Raw genomic sequence first — 12,931 nt, forward strand, 5'->3', positions numbered from 1 at the left:
ATCGTGGGCATCCAAGAAGCCCCGCTACTACATGGCCCGTTCCTCCTCTTCCTTCCTTGGAATTTTTCCCACTGCCCCTTCAACTAAGCACCATATTCCCTCCTTCAAGGTTTCCTTCGTTCCTGGGCAGGAGGCCCTGTGCCTGGAATCCTGCCCCATCCCATCTCCGCAAGCTGTCTCCTGCAATCATTCTACCAGCTCCTGAGATCCTGCTTCCTCCACAAAGCCCTCCCCAGCTGAGAGCAAAGTGATTCTCCTCCAGCTTCCCACCTGTTCTGAGCCAGTGCACTCTCCCTCTCTCCTCCTCCCATTGTTTGTACTGAATAGCAGCCGCTTGGTGATGTCCTGTCCCCGAAAGGGCTGCAGTGTTCTGCCTATCTTTTTCTATGCCCGTCTGCATCCGTGATGGCCAGAGCCAGGCTTATTAATGTGCTTTGCTCGGATCAGCAATGCGAGAAGCTGTGGAGTGACGGCTGGTGCTCTCCCGAGATCACCTTGCACGGCATCACCCAGGATCAAAGTTCTGTGGCTTGGTAAACCAGGCTCACATTTAGGGTCAAGTGTGCTCCCTGTGAGACATACTTCAACCTTTCTGGGTCTGGCTCAAGTGTCCTTGGGACAGAGTAATGCTGGCTTAAGCTGACAAGCTCTGAAAATTAAACTAATGATTGGGGGTTTAGTGGAATGGACGAATGGCTTTTTTTTTTAAGTGGTTAAAAATATCACTAACAACTGAATCTAAATAGTAGAATCCTCCTTCCCTCAATTCTATTTTCCTCTTTCGTGATTCAGCATCATTTTAATTGAACTGGATCCCTCAAGACTAAAAATCTGGTATCTAGGACTATAAAACCTCTTTAGTTGGTAAAATAGGTGGGAAGTTTGCTTTTAAATCCTTTTTTGGGCTTTTGTCTCTATCCACCATTAAAATTAATTTCACACCCATTTTCCTTGTACCTTTGGGAAAGATGCTTGCTTTTATCGCTTTCTCCTGATGTCAAAACAAAAGCTTCCTTATATTGCTTAGAATCTGGAGATCCTTTTCCAACAAAGAGGAAAACAAATGTGGTCGAATTAAGGCAACTGGGGACTTCACCAGATCACTGCAGAACAGAACCAACTCCCTTCAACTTGTATGAACCAGTAGCTCCAACATTACTAGACAACAGGAAAGAGAAGTATGCCAGGAATCACACAGTTTCCTCACTCACTTATTTTTAATTTTTTCCTAAAATGTTGTATGGGTTTGTGTAAGCCACAGTTTGAAGGATGTGTGGTTTAGAGTGAGATAAAAATCTTTTTACCATATCATACCAAATTTACTTCTGTAGTCGACGACTCAGTGAAGAGCGAGGGGTTTTTGTTTCCTTCCCGGCACTCCCAACCCGCCTCCTTCGAAGGGTAACAAGAGAAAGAGAATAAGCTCAGGGTCCAGATCTCTGGGCCATGTGAGTTATGTTTTCTTATTTTATAGAGGCTCTGACAAAAATACTCTAAGGAGGACAAACAATAATATACAATAAATTATAAATGCTGGAAAACTGAAGGGCATCATGTTTCAGCATTTCTGCCTTCTAATAAACCAGTGGGATGAGATGCCCTTCTTCATCTGTCGCCGGCAGAGCGTTTGTTCATTCACACCCACTGTGTCGTGGGTCACCTGCCCAGGACCTCAGCAGACAGACTGTAAAAGGTGAGTGGCCGCTGACTGCTGAACCCTGCCTCCCTCCTCCTCGGGCCATCTGATTTGGTCCAAGGGCATCCTTGAGAGTGGGGACAGATGAGCGATGATTCTCCTCTCCATTGCAAGGAGGGGCCTTGGAGACCCACAGGTCCCAGTCCCTGCAGAACCTTTGTCGGCAGCGTCAAGGTCTCAGTCCCTCCCACATGGAGCTGACAATCTCGTCCCCAAATCCAGAAGATCAGCAATAATTGATTTGGCTTCTGGCCCGTACCCTTCTGGTGCTGGAGCAACAGCACAGTTCACTAGCTCTTTGTGATTCCTCCCTGCCCTCCCTTAAAGAGAACTCTCGCGTCTGATTAAAATCGGTAATGCGCAGGGTCCTGGAGTGAAGAGGTGCTATTTATTTCTGTCAAGTTCTGCTTGGAAGGTTTGAGGCTTCCTCCTACCCGACATTTTACTAGTAAACAGCAAAGTTACCCATATTGTCATGCTTGCCCTGACCTGCAAGCTAGTGAACAATAAATCTTAATTACAGTTAAATGCCAAAATCTGCAAAGAATGAGACAGCACTAGTCAACTGTGAATTGGTCCGACTCCTGCCTGGGCTCGGGTGCAGCTGCAGGAATACATAAATTAGTTTGTGATTTGTCTGTGCCCGAACAATCAGTCGAGGCTGTTTCTTCAGAGGGTTTCCAGTATCAGTGGACACACTGGCATTCATCCCGCTGCTATGTCAGACGCAGGTGGCATCTGGGAAGTTTTATTTTAAAGGACTTTCAGCATTATGCCTGGGTTAATAAGAAAGCGCTATTTCTAAATATCTCGGCAGTTTTCCAAACTAGCGCTCTGTCTCCTGACATCTGCTCTGTCCATACTTGGTACCTTTGGGCTTATTCGGGGAAAGGCTGAATAACCTTTTGTTGGTAATCTCCTTTTTGCACCGGACAGGGCCAACTAGAGCACGAGGCAGGCAACCCATGCAGGAGCTTTTAAATTATTTTTTTCTTCCCCCGCCCCTGGAAAGCTCAGGAGCTCCTTGGTATTCAAGTGTTGGCTTGTCATAATGCTAAATAAAGCCACCCTGTTGTCCCCTTGCCTGGGTCCTCTTGACATATTGGCACCTATATGCAAGAATTAGAAAGGTGATTGCAGACATAACTCTGTTCAATGGCTCCAGGCTGTTCTATCAATTCTGAGACTGACAGGAGATAGGAGATGGAACTGGGAAGAAAGAATGGAGTTTGGGCTGCTGGGTGCTTTGTCCCATGAATCAATCTGCAATTTACTCGTATTATTTTAGATGCAGATCCTGTTCTCATTGGGAGTCAATCACCGGCTCGATGCCCTTCCCGGCAGTTTTCTAAATAATAAGGCCGGCCCCGCTTCCCGGGACTCCGGGAGCCTCGCAGGGTAATGGCAGGCCCCGCGATGAGGTGCTATTTCGCTAATTATGAGGTGCTGTGGAAGTGGCTAAGAGGGAGTAGAAAAACCCTTTCTCAACCGAGGTGGGCGGGGGAGGGGTTACAAAAGAGGCAGAAACGGGTTCTTTCTGTTGTGTTTTTAAAAAGAAGGAAGGGGGGGGCATTCCTCAGGACTGCAATGGCCAAGTCCGCTTCATGCGGGAGCCCCGCGGCCGCGCTTCCTGACACCCGGCGCTGCTCCCCGCCCCCGCCCCCCCCCCCGCAACCCCCACACCTGGCCCCCGGTCCCACCCCGGGGCTCCCCGCCCCCCAGGGCCCCCGCGCCGCCGGACTCTTCCCGGCTCTCGCAGGGCCCCATCCTGTCACCAGCGGTCCTGCTTCCTGTTTGTGTGGCCGCTTTGTTGCTTCCTGGTGGTCAGCCCGAGCCCGCCCTTCTGCTGAGCCTCCACCCCGGGACTGGCTCGTTTCCCAGCCCTCTCTTGTGCGAGCAAATCTGTCTCTGGCTCTGCCGAAGCGCACGATTTTTTTTTTTTAAAGGCCCCGTCCTAGCACGGGAGGGTTTGCCTCCCCTACCCCGCCCCGGTGGGGGGAGCCCTTCCCCGAGGGAGGGCGGACCTCACCCTCGTGCTCCGACTTTCTGTGCTGAGCCCGGGCAAAGCAGGATTGCCTTTGCGACCCCTGCCCTTTGGCGTCCACGGAGGAAGGGGACCGGCGAGGTGGCCCCTTTCTTTTTTTACTGACTGAGAAAGGGCCCCGGAGAGACTGGAGGGCTGAGGCGTGGTGGGGAAGAGTAGGACGAGCACCCAATCTGTTCACCCAGACTGCACACGGGGGGCATCCGCGCTCGCTGCTAACACCCACCCCACAGCCAGTCTCCACCGCATGCCAAGCCTCCACATGCCTTATTGCATTTAATCCACACAAGCACTTTGTCAAGTAGGTGTTAGTTTTATTTTAAACCAGGGAAAGGGAGGTTCGCAGAAGTTATTATCTCGCCCAGGGTCATGCAGCTGGCGCATTTGTCTGATTCAACTCTTCTCTCTGCAGAGACCGCCGAGCTTCCCCGGTGGCACCCTTATTGCCATCCAGGTGTCTGCTCCTGTGCCACCCTTTCAGAGGAACTGCCTGAGATAGATGGCTCTGTGTCACGTGGCTCTCTGTGGCTGTCTGTCCCCTCACCCACCTTTATCTTTCTTCGGAGCATTTATCACTACCACTACTATGTGTATTTACTTGTCTGGCTGTTACTAGCATATGTATGAAGTGAGCGACTAAGACTGTTTTGCTCACGGCTCCATCCTCCTGGCACTGGGCAAGTACTTGATGAAGGTCTGTGGGAGAGAGGAAAGGGGAAGGGAGGAGGGAAGGCAGGAAGGAAGGAAGGACGGAGAGAGGGGAGGAAGCACGGAAGGGACCGCATGTCTCTCAGCTTGAAGCTAAAGCAGTCATAATGTCTGGTCAGGTTGCCAGAAATGACGGGCAAAGATCCCCTCTACAAATGGAAAACTCAAGCTCAAGGTGGACTTGCTCAAGATTCTACAGTGAACCACGGCAGATCTACAACTAAACCGTCAAATTCTAACAGACTCAGTCATTGCCAGTTGCCCCTGAAGTGGCTTCCTTTACCCCGAAGATTCCCTCCTCCACCCCGTAGGAGAAAACTGCTTTAGGAAGCTTCTCAAAGTTTTCTTCTTGCATTCCTTCCGTCCTTCCTTTTCTCTGGCAAACTCTGGCCTGAGCATTACGAATCTGACAACCAACACTTCGGAGGCTGTGGGGAAGCAGAAGGCGGCAAGCCTGTTGAGTTAACCCCTGTGTCTCCTAGACAGAACGGGGTACTTTTATTAAAGGTCAAAGAATTGATTCCTGTGTTTGTCTTGATCCTCAGAAGTCACTGCCTCCAGTGTCCCATACCCTCATGCTTAGAAGATCCAAGAGGAAATGTTTGGAGCAGAAGCCTTCTGGAGACCCCATGAGACTCTATCGAGCCAGCCCACTACCCCCTAGAAATCCTGTAAGTTCAACAGAGTCCCTTCAGAAATCGCTCCTTCTTCTGGTCCTCTAATATTCTTCATCAGAGCTGCAGAAAGACAGCGAGAGAAGGAAAGCAGCATATATGCAAGTCCTTTCGTGGCTTCTGGGCCCAAGAAGACATCCTCAAGAGTCCAAAGGTGAAGCGCCTGGGTGGCTCAGTCCTTTAGCATCTGCCTTCAGCTCAGGTCAAGATTCCAGGGTCCTGGGATCGAGCCCCACATCAGGCTCCCTGCTCAGCGGGAAGCCTGCTTCTCCCTCTCCCGCTTTCCCTACTTGTGTTCCCTTTCTGCCCTGTCTTTGTTAAATAGATAAATAAAATCTTAAAAAAAAAAAAAAAAAAGGCAGCAACCTTGATGTGCTAGACTAGACCAATGTAATGAACTCAACTGTTCTCTTCTTTTTTCCTTCTTTTTTTTCCCCCATATATGGTCCTTTCAACATATATGGCCAATAGAATTGACTTCAAAGATCGAAAGAAAGGAGAAATCACACTTGAGCAAATCAGGAAAGATTTTAGGGAAGAAGTGGCTTCTTAGATAAATCTTGAAGGAATGGTGGGATTTTAACAGGCAAAGATGACATGAAGGGAAAATGCTGAGCCGGAGGGAGAAACATTTCACTGGAGACAAGAAGGAAGGGTGGGACAAAGCCTGGGCAGGTATGGCTGGAGCACAGGGCACATGGCCAAGAACTGGAAAAGATAAGGCTGCCAACGAATTAGGGTGCAGAAAACGAGTCAAAGTCATTTACACTTCATTTTAAAGGCAAAGGAGTATAAGGGGTCCGTTCCTACAGTGGGAAACTGCTCTGCAGTAAGAATGAGAGACTTTAAAAATTTGACTCAAATTTAACTGGTGTAAATTCAACTCTAAAACCCATATTTGATTCAGTTATTGGATAACTTTTAAGGTATATTTGAACAGCTTGGTCTGTGAATCTTCTGTTATAACTATAAATCTCATGAAAGCTAAATATAAATTAAGTAACCTGATTAAATTTAACTTCCAAATTGAGATGTGCCGTAACTCGGAAGTACACACGAGATTTCGAAGTTCCGTGTAAAGTAAGGATGCAAAATACCCCATTCATCATTCTGATGTGGGTTACACTTTGCAATGGTAATATTTTGGATTTCTTGGGTTAAATAAAAATGTTATAAAAGTAAGAACCAAAAATAAGGCAAAGGGGAGCCATTGAAGGTCTTGGAGGTAAGCTGCCACCTGGTTAAAATACTAGTAATGCCTTTAAGGAAGTGGATCGGGCAGATTATAAGAGAGGGGTGGGAAGAGAAGAGGCACGAAAGTTTCACTGAAAGATTTTTTTTTTTATTATTACTGCATCAGAAATAACCTAATTCAGAGACTCAGAAATCTGCCCTTCAGTCCCCAGAGATGGCTCAGAAGCGTGCTCCCCAGGTTTAGGGATATTTCCACGGGGCTAAAACTAACCTTTAATCACTCCACACAGACTTCACATCAGGAAAGTTACAGGTTCTACGGGGAAGGGTCAGGTCCCCTGAAGGATCAACGGTCACCCTGAAGGGTCCTGGACCAAACCTGACCCATGGTTTGACTTGGAGGAAAACCTGACAAAGTTTGTTATTGCATTGGGGGCTGGAATTTACCATTGGAAATGCAGCCTTTGTCACTGGCACAAGGAGAACTGTTTTGCATTTGATGACATTTTCAAAATGGTGTGAAAAAACCTTGACGTTTTTATTAGAAAATCTATAAAGCCCAAACAAATGGTTTCATGCTGCTTTGCCTCATCCTTCATAGGTTTGTAGGCAATCCATCATCCTCCCACCTCCCGCGTGCCCTCCCACTCCCCTTGAACCCATCAGGGACAATGTCCTGCCCATGGACAAAAGGACTACTCAGAGAAGCCCTTTCAACCTGAGCTGTCCTTTGCCTCTCAACTTTTACCCCTGAAATCAACTACAACCATTCCATTTTCCCTGGCTCCCTTCCTGAAAGGCTGAACAGTGTTGTCACCTCCTTCCAGAAACTCTTCCCTTTACTTCTCATGACACTGAATTACAAAGGCTTGACCTGCCTTCTCTTCAGTGAGAGACGGGACTCCCTCTGGTCCCCCTTGCATGTGATGAAAGTTCCAGTTTAAGCCAAATAATTGGATTCAGAGCAAATAAATAAAAGTGTTCTCTCCAAAACAAACCAACGAACTGTATTCTCTATCATAGATCGCCATTTTGAATCAAAATCTTATCTAGCCTAAATTTCAAACAAGGTAACCTGCCTTGTTTCTGCCTTGTTTCAACTCTGGCCCGTCCAAGCTTACCTCAGGTATTGGTATGCAACTTCCTACCTATGCCTCAGTCTCCCTAAAACTAACTGTTCGACTTTCTCTCTCCCACTTGGGGTTTCCTCCCTGCTGACCCCTCCCCCAGTCTCTGCCTCCCACGTATCAGCACATTAGCTGACACGTCAGGTTCTCAAGCAAGGGCATTGCTGTTCGTTCATTGGACCCTGTCCCCCTTTTTTGCATTTTTGAATGACTCTGATGCTTCTACCAACATCATCACCATTTGGTTCTTCCTTGGCTCTCTGCCTAGCTCCCTCATGTCTACTTTGATTAATCGTCTTTTCTTCATATTCTGGTGTGTGCTCACCTAATCCTTCTTTCTTCGACCAAATTTGTCTGATAGTCACAGTTGACCAAGTAGTGTGTGGACATGAGTCTCGACTTAGGGGTTTTAATGTTTCCACTGAATTCTCACAATATCCTTGTGAGGTAGGAAGCACAGAAGTTATCTTTGGCTCTATTTTAGAGTTGGTAAAATGGGGGCACCTGGGTGGCACAGTCGGCTAAGGATCCAACTCTTGGTTCCAGCTCAGCTCATGATCTCAGGGTAAGTAAGATGGAGTCTCACGTCAGCACCCAAGCTCAGTGGGGAGTCTACTTGAGATCCTCTCTCCCTCTGTCCCCACTATACTCTTTCCCTTTCTGAAAGAAATATTTTTTTTTTCCTTTTTAAAAATTTTTTATTTATTTGACAGAGAGATAGAGAGAGTAGAAGTAAGCAGAGCGGCAGGCAGAGGGAGAGAGAAAAGCAGGATCTCTGTTGAGCAGGAAGCCTGATGTGGGGCTTGATCCCAGGACCCTGTAATCATGACCTGAGCCAAAGGTGGAGGCTTAACTACTGAGCCACCCAGGTGCCCCAGGAAATAAATTTTTAAAAAATAATGATAAAAAATAATAAAGGTGATAAGATGGAGGCTCAGAGGAGGTAAATCCCTCTCCTAAGTCTCCCCAGCTAATATAGGGCAGAGGTGAGACCCTAATCTTCTGCCTTCAAACCACAGTGCCTTTTGGCCATACCCACTGTTTCACTTCCTTATTAACCGCCATTCTACCTTCTCACTTCTGATTTCTAGCCTCTCATCTCCCTCATCAGTTCTCTGCTTGGCTTGACTATACCCACATCACCTCCTCTCCTCTCCATCCCCCGCCCCCCACACTTCTTTGCCCCAAGGAACCACCACCCTGCTCTCTGCCCCCTCTGCCTCCCTGACACCTTAGTCTCACACAAGCCCATCGTTCCCTAGCACGCTGGCCGTTTGATGGCGGGTCTGTCCCCTGCATTCCCAAATCACCCAGGACTGTAAAACCTTGGAGGCTCCTTTGTGTTTTCTTCTCATCCTTGGTGTGTTTGGTAGCACTCCCTGAGAACATACAGATACTAGAAGGAAGAAAGAGAAGAAAAACCCAGCAGGAGGCGTCTCCAGCAGCACAAGGGACTACCTGGTGCCAGTTCAACCCACACCAAGTGAGACAGTCGTCAAACATGTACTACACATGAAGGGAAATGCTGCCAACAAACAAACAGACTGCTTCGTTGTGGGCTTCTTCTTTTTAAACGGAGGCTTTTGGGGTCACATTTTCTGATTCCCCTCCTAGACCAGGAGCAGACCCAAAGAATGGAAAATGCAGTGTTACTCGAAAACACACAGTTGAGCCAGGAGCCAGGGGCAGTAGATGGAATTTGTAGAGTAACCCAAGCCCTCCCCTGTGCCACCAAGTGTGACAGAAGCCAATCCAGCCAAACATAGAGTCATGGAGAGGAAGTGACACCCCCATCCCCACCACCAGGGACAAGCAGTCACATCTGCATTGGAAGCTTCAGTCAGGTATCCTGGTATTACACACAGCTCTGGAATTAAGGTCACGTAAGGCCACACAACACGACTGAGTGGGTTCAAGCTTGAAGATGACATTGGAATAGGCAGGAGGCACGTAGGTAGCGGGTGGGCCCCAGCTAGCCAGCAGCCCCGGCATGACGCAGCACCTGCTTTTTCCCTCTGCGGGTCCTCTCCAATCTCTACCAACTGAGAGCCTCAATAGGACCTTGGAGTAGGACCAAAGAGTAGGACAAGCCCTCTCTCTCCTCCTGTCTGATGTCCTCCCTGAAAAAGTTCTCAACTATGAGTCTATTACATGGATTCTTCTTTGTGGGTTATATTGGGCAAAATCAAACCCTCCGTGTTTCACCTTCTTTTAAAAGAATATGATGCCTTCCTCCCTACCTATTCCCAAGCTTCTACAATCAAACGCACACGCACACACGCACAGAAGGATCCTGAGGGCGAGTAAGAATTCCAAGAGGGCTGTGAGTTCCTTTCCATAAGTATTAGAGCATCTTCTTCGGACAATGACCACCCACCTATCTAAGGTAACTGGGTACTGTTTTAAAGGACATGTCTTGGGCTCTTCTCAGCTTAAGAAGAGGGAGCCTGAGTAAGCTGACAGTCTCACCTTTCCTCGGCGGCCCGGCTTCTGCGGAAGGCACACAGCATGCCTCTGCGTGGGCTGGGAAGTGCTCACCGCTCCAGGAAGCCGGTCCCTTCCCAGAGAGGGAGCCAGGGACCTGTTTGTTTGCTGGGGTTTTTTGTTTGTTTGTTTAAGACTTTGTTTATTTATTTGACGGAGAGAGGGACAGCCAGAGAGGGAACACAAGCAGGGGGAGTAGGAGAGGGAGAAGCAGACTCCCCGCTGAGCAGGGAGCCTGATTCGGGGCTCCATCCCAGACCCCTGGGATCATGATCTGAGCCGAAGGCAGGCGCCTAATGACTGAACCACCCAGGCAACTGGGGAGCCAGGGACTTGTTCCCAGTAGCAACACACGAGAGCTGACCATGACCGGAGACTGGGAAAACTTCCTCCCCATTTGATTTTATTCTTATCAGCAAAGATTTAACAAATGGGTGATATGGATATGTGTGTGTATAACATGCATATAAATATATACATATAAAATATATATCTATCTTACATATAAATAATATAAAATTTGTCCACAGTTGTATACATGTATATGCTAGATATATAATCTGTGCGTTTGTTCTGAGCACACGCTTCAGACCCTGAGACAGGATTGCCTGTAGGCCTGTATGTTAGGCAAGGATATCCCACAGTCACTTCTAGATGCTAATTGCAATGGCTTCCAGGATTCCCAGCATGTCGGCCAGCTCTCTGAAAGCTCTTTGAGGGCTCTCATCATTAGAATTCCCTGAGTTTTCACTCCTTCCTTGCACGCCATCTGGCCTCACTGTTCTGCAGCTGCAGTCCCCCATCCCCTGCCACTCACACCTGAGCCTTTGACATCCCCCACCTGAAGCAGATCCATCCATCAAGAATATCCAAAATTGCAACCAGAAATTTTTTCCTCCAAAATCTAGAAATAAAAGGTTTTGGTTTTTTTTTTTTTTTCTTTTAAACCTCTTTTCGTTTTCATGGTTAATTTTCTTCTCAAATTCATTATTTATGGTCTTGGAATATACATTGCTGTCTGTTGGGGGAAAAGTATCTACCTCCACTTAATCAGATTGCCCAATTAGCTGTGGCCTCCTGAACACGTATGATTGTCATTAACCACAAGAGCACAGAAGGTCAGAGTGGAGAGGTCTTGGCGAGTCGGAGGTTGCTGGCAATCACGTGTGGGGCTCAAAAGTCTCCATCTGCCTCTCTTCAGAAGAAGGTGGGAACCAGTTAGCAAGTCCTCACTCATAGTCATTAACCCCGGCCAGAGGGGCACTTTGAGGGACAGAGAGCCCCCAGATGACCATGCAAAGGAACACAGGACTGGTGATGCAGGAACCCGGAAACAAAAAGAGAAAGTCAAGGCCTCACAACAGGAACTGCTACTGTGGGTCTGGTGATAGAATTTCCAAGAGACTGATCTGGTCAAAGAGGGCTTTTCACATTTCTTATCTTTGGAACCAAGTCACTCTTTCTACCTCTTTCTTCATTTTTGTGGTGGTTGTTTGCTTGCTTGTGTTTCAATTGAAGAAATACTGAAAAGCTGTTTTGTGAAGATACTGTAAGCGATCCAAGTGGCTCAGGACAGATTTCCCTTCATTTGTATGAAGACAATGGTGAGCTTGTGTCCTGGTGACACCGGGCATGTGACCGTGAGAGCAAAATCCAGACATGAGAGATGATGTCTTAAAACCACCAAGGAGATTCACCGGGACAATTGGCCATTCGGTAACACTGAAGCCAAACAAAATTCTTAGCTCTCTTCTCATCTGCCCCTTACCAGAGGTGGCACAGCAGGGAAATAGGACTAGGACGTGAGGGCCTTGTGCTTTGATCTAGAAGAAAGGAAAGCCCGATTACCAATTCAGCCAAGTCAGAGCAGCAGGACCGCCCCTCCACAAACCACAGTTGTCTTAGCGAAGTGCAGCGCGGTGACACGCGTCAACATATTGAACTAGCACTTACCAAACGCCTGCTTTCTACTAGGGTTTAACACACAGCGTCTCACTTAGCCTTCTGTTAGGGGTCCAACTGCACTTCTGCCCCAAATTCATATGTTATCATCCTCATGCTCGGTATGGCAGGATGTGACTGTATCTGGAGAGGGAATGAAGGTAAAATGAGGCCATTAGGGTGGGCTTTGATCCAATCTGACTGGTGTCCTTACAAAAAGAGGACTTGAGAACACAGACATGGACAGAGAGAAGGCCCCGTGAGGGCACGAGAAGATGGCCAGCTGCAAACCAACGGGAGGAACCAACCCTCCAAGCACCTTGATCTCAGATCCTCAGAATCATAAGGAAGGGTACTTGTGCTGTGTAAGCCCCCAGTCTGTGGTATGCGGAGGTCAGTGAGGGGCTGGCTCAGGCTCACCCATCACCTCCCCTTCGGGGAGGAGTCTCCCACTGGCACACTTCCGGCTGGCGAGGCTGTTAGAGGAGCCAAATCTTAAACAGCTATCGTGGGTCGGTTCCCCTCTCGGGTTTCACATGTAGTGTACCGGACAATCCTTACCACTGCCCCACAAGCCCGGGACTGCTATTAGTCCCATTTTATAGAGCAGAAGCCTGAGGCGGAGAGGTGATTGGCTCAGGGTCACCCACCAGTGAGAAGCAGAACAAGACAAGAGCCCAGGCTGGTCCAAGGGCCCAAGTGCTGCCCACTGCACAGAAGTGCTTCTGGAGTGTAGACTCCTGGAGTAGAATTCCGTGCTTGGAACTAATAGAAAAGGAGGAAAGGCCATTCCAAACTGACAATATGTAAGCTAAATGGGAAAAGATTCTGTGATTTGGGAGGCGCTGTAAATCTCTGTTCATAGTCCCAGAGGTCAATAAGAAGCTAATGACGAAGCCGCGCTAAGGGCTTCCCCCTTCCCACCGTTCAGGACTGTAGTTATTGTCACACAAAATTTCATTGAAATTGCATACAGAACAAATTAAAAAGAGGACCCACACACACATACACACACAACTTTCCAGTTGTTAAAGAGTCTTTCTTATCCCCTCATGACACCCTT

At 48.0% G+C, this 12,931-nt stretch overlaps 1 long non-coding RNA gene across 1 annotated transcript; it reads right to left on the reverse strand.

Annotated features, from left to right (window-relative positions):
- Positions 1-10,309: 10,309 nt before the first annotated feature.
- On the reverse strand, positions 10,310-12,460 carry LOC123390912. The gene is made up of 2 exons (XR_006605502.1): positions 11,881-12,460; positions 10,310-11,750 (listed from the first exon to the last, which is right to left on the reverse strand). It is a non-coding gene; the product is annotated as an uncharacterized LOC123390912 (long non-coding RNA).
- Positions 12,461-12,931: the final 471 nt, after the last annotated feature.

This window comes from Mustela putorius, unplaced genomic scaffold (assembly GCF_011764305.1).
Source record: "Mustela putorius furo isolate JIRA1106 unplaced genomic scaffold, ASM1176430v1.1 tig00000151_pilon_pilon_pilon, whole genome shotgun sequence".
NCBI lineage: Eukaryota > Metazoa > Chordata > Mammalia > Carnivora > Mustelidae > Mustela > Mustela putorius.